Genomic DNA, 4818 nt, shown 5'->3' with positions numbered 1-4818 from the left:
ATAAAGTTCCCTAAAGGTGATAAGATAAAAATATTAAGACTAACAATTAGAGAGATGTAGGCAATGATATTAATCAGACAGTAAAAATAATTTTGAAGATGACAATGATGATATTACTATGACAATAGTATTAATGATGATTATAGTAGTATTACTGTTACTACTACAAATAGCAAAAATGCTGAGCATGACGATATAAATAACAATAAAGATGATGATGATGATGATAATGATGATGATGATGAAGAACAATGATAATAAAAATAATAATAATAATAATAATAATAAGTACTATTAATTAATTATGATATAATAATAATAATAATAATAATAATAATAATAATAATAATGATAATAATAATAATAATAATAATAATGATACTAATACTAATACTAGTAATACAAATAATAATAATAATAACAGCAATAATAATCTAGTCATCAAACACAGGGTTAGTAGACTTCGGCATTAGTTGTATACCGCTACTACCCTGCTATGACTTTGTTTACCCAGAGCAGAAGCATTAAGTTTACATGCTGGAAGCTCTTTGTCTGTACTCACACCACACAACAACACCAACAACGACAAGCCACACTACGTCCTCAGATGTAGACGTTTTATCAACATTCCACCTTGTGTTACGGAAGATCTATAGTTAGTTTGTTTTTTACTAATAGACAAAATAAAAGAAACAGCCTAATATTTTAGAACCTTTCTTTGTAGTTACATCCGTTTTTATTATTATTTCTATTTAAAAGAATATAGTATTATGAGGTTGCTTGTGTTACTCCAGGGACACAGCTTATAAAATAGCTTGAACGATGAAACTCTCCCATTAGACGAGGCTGTTTCTTGTACAGAGTGGGGCAGTATTCCTGTTTGTGAGATACAGGACTCCTCGGATGGGTCCTGTCGTTTTAAAAAAAAAAAAAAAAAAATAAAAATCGATGGGTTGTCCCCCCTCGCAGTTTGATCAATGCCTTTGCTTCCAAGTGGTGTCCTCACTTCACACAGTCAATTTATATTAACATATTGGAACTTCATTCTTTCTCTTTTTTCCAGGAATTCATGTTACGTAGCCGGTTTTCCAGGAATGCATATACGCTGTACCACAGTGTTGATAACTGCTTCCTGTATCCTATGTAATACTAAATGAAAAGATAATGGAATTATGTTGTATGTAATCATATTGCTCTATAATATCCTGGTCAATATAGTAAGCTACACGGCGTTATTATCGTTCATTCTGCTTGCGCACATTTTTGTGGAGCTTTTCAATCGCGGATGTAACGTTAACAACGCCCAGATTCACCAAGCTTATTTCCATGAATTTATGGGTATCATGTCAGGATTTCCATGATGCATTCACATCTCCGCCGTAAGGAGTATTATTGTTATATTTTTACATAAAAATGTCGATATATAATAAAACATGAAGTGATAAATACATTTACAACATTAGTAGTGATAACAATACTGCTACTGCTCATAGCAGTAATATTCATGGTATTGATTATAGTGAAAACAATGATAATATTAATAATGATAATAATAATGATAATAATAATAATAATAATAATAATAATAATAATAATAACGATAATAATGCTAATAACACAACAACAACAATAATAGTAATAATGATAAAAAATTATATTAATAATGGTAATGATAATTATAATATTACTATTACCACTACAACTACTACTAATCCTAATCATAACAAAACAAAAATGATAATGATAATTAAAAGATAATAACTTTAATAACAACGACAGTCATGGTAAGTCTACACTGCTACTACTACTGACAATAATACCAATGATAAAAATATAACAACAAAAAAAGGAAAGATAATGATCATAATAATAATAGGAATAATGATGGTGATAAAATTAGTTACAGTAATAATAATAATTATCATAATTATAATAATAATAAAAAAATAATAACGATAATAACAATAAGATAATAATAATAATAATAATAATAATAATAATAATAATAATAATAATAATAAAAATGAAACTAATGATAATGATAACGATAACAGTAATGTTAGTAATAATACCATTCCTAATAATGATAATGATACTGATGATACTACTACTACTACTGATATTACTATTAATAATATAAGTATTAGTAATAATAAAAATAATAATGATAATGATAATAATAATAATAATAATAATAATGAATAATGGATAATGATAATGATATGAATAATGATAACTGATTAATAAATCAATAATAATACTAATTAATAATAATATAATAATAATAATAATGATAATAAGAAAATGAATAAGATAATGAATAATGATTAAATATATATACAATTAACGTATAAAATGGTTTACAGAACATTGTAGATATCACAGAGAATGTTTGACAGCATGGATGTCAGTAAGCTTTCTGTAACAATTACAGTTTATTTATTCATATATTAGACATTGTTAAAGTTTTGAATGACCAAGATCATCCGAATTTTGTATCATATATAACGGCAGGTCTTGTATGATACACTTATATACATGGGATTTTTCTAGCTATGCCATTTAGTTTCAGCAAAGGGCAGTGATTCATAACCTGTCGGTTGCGATCCCCTTGAAGGTTAGTAGGAGAAGGGTCCCTAAGCATTTAAGAGGAATATCGTACACCAGTTTGCTAGGCCTGTCAGTTTTCATAGCATTTCTTGTGGTTGTAGCCGCTTACGAAAATAATTAAACAATACTGAGCAAACAAAAAAGAAAAAGAATGGAATCTGCGTACATCACGATGGGGGAGAATCTAAACCCCGTTTCGGGCAGCTTCAAGCTTAACTGAAATTGCGGCAACACTTATGCGGGTAATAAGCAGGTGATTCTTCAATTCATGTCATTTGTATATACATGTGTGTGCGGGGGGGTATGTGTGTGTGGGGGGGTATGTGTGTGTGTGCGGGGGGGTATGTGTGTGTGGGGGGTATGTGTGTGTGGGGGGGTATGTGTGTGTGGGGGGGTATGTGTGTGTGGGGGGGTATGTGTGTGTGGGGGGTATGTGTGTGTGTGCGGGGGGGTATGTGTGTGTGGGGGGGTATGTGTGTGTGGGGGGGTATGTGTGTGTGTGTGTGTGTGTGTGTGTGTGTGTGTGTGTGTGTGTGTGTGTGTGTGTGTGTGTGTGTGTGTGTGTGTGTGTGCGCGCGCGCGCGTGCGTGTGAGCGTCCGTGCGTGCAAGAAGATAATGGGTTTATTAAAGTTGAGAAAAGCGAAAAGGAATTATTCGACATTCCACAGTATTCTATCAATTTTAAAAAGGTTTCCAGTTTCATGAATTATCTCAAATAGTTTGTAAAGAGAAATATACCTCCCTGAATAACTTTTGCATGAATCAAACAAACATACAGAAGAAAGAATTGTTCTCTCAATCTATCACGAAGAACGAAATTCTCAGAAGTCTTGGCATTCTTAACACCAAAGCTCGCGAAGTGCAGATGAATCTAAATGAAGACTGTAACAAAGAAAACAAGCGAACGCTTGAGCACTATATTTCGGAATGTCATGTGATACAACCTTTTAGACCACCTAACGTAAGGTATATAGAACCATGTGAATATTTCATTTCATTTAATAAATTGGAAGCTATGCTCGTGGTATTTCCTAAATTTACTATGTAAAACTGCCCGAAACAAATAACAGTGTTATGTAAACACAGTGATAAAAGCATATCTGTCGTAATATATTTTGTATGATGTATGATTTATATATATTTTTTTCCATGTACAATTAAAGCAGTCACGGACTACTGTACTATGTCAAATATATGTAAAACTGTAATCATGATTGTCCACGCCTGAGTGAGTAGCCAGGGTGGTAAATAAACTTACTTAACTTACTTCCTTATCTCAGATTTACTCTCTGATGATGTCACCTTTGTAAGAACGACATTTCTAATTCATCTTCTAATCCACTCCCAAGTAGTTAGCTCAGGTGGTATATGATGAATCCAACTAAAATGAATAGATATCACTCCTTGGCCTTGGTTTAAGTAGAACTTGAATTCATAAAATGCACCAGGAAACTAATCTTGTGACGCTAATGTTTTGAATAGCAGACTTTAAGCTCTATATATCAATCTGTTCCAACTTATTACTTTATATCTCTGTAACTTCTCACCAAGCAAATTATTTTTTGGGTCTGCTAGATACCCTGAAAATCTAGTAAACTGATTAAATCAGTGAACAGATAATCAAATCAAGATATAAAGAAGTACATAGTTGAGGAAATTAATAACAATACCAGTAAAATCAAAGGCATATGTAACGCATTTCTTCTCAGTTTGAATAACAAAGAGGGAAGAGAAAATTTCAACGATACTATATGGATGGATGTGTGAATGAATTCGGAAAAGGGAGATAGAGGTAATAAGAGAAAGATGGACACAAAAAGAAACACACAAGGACTCCGCCAATCTTACCTCGGGTTTTATCTGTTGACACACTCTCCGTGAGGGTGTCTGACCACCAGCGTAGTCTTAAATTAATGACTCCGCAATAGCTCAAAGCCTCTAAATGGTTAGTCAAACGTAGATATGAAGCACACTAGATATAATGGAGATCACGTATAAATACGATATAGTACAAAATGAGGCAAGTCGTTTCTCTCAATCTGTCAAGAAAAGAGAAATCCCAAACAACATATTTCGCGTTTAACATTTAGTAAGAGAAACACACACAAAAAAATGTAGGCTATGAAAACATTTACCGAGAGGTTATAGCGCTGAAAAACGTAGAAAAACAATATTTACCAAGAAAACATTTCTCAGAAAACACTTAC

Source organism: Penaeus monodon, chromosome 16, assembly GCF_015228065.2.
Source record: "Penaeus monodon isolate SGIC_2016 chromosome 16, NSTDA_Pmon_1, whole genome shotgun sequence".
Lineage (NCBI taxonomy): Eukaryota > Metazoa > Arthropoda > Malacostraca > Decapoda > Penaeidae > Penaeus > Penaeus monodon.
The sequence above is the reverse complement of the archived record's forward strand: the minus strand, read 5'-3'. Positions refer to the sequence as shown.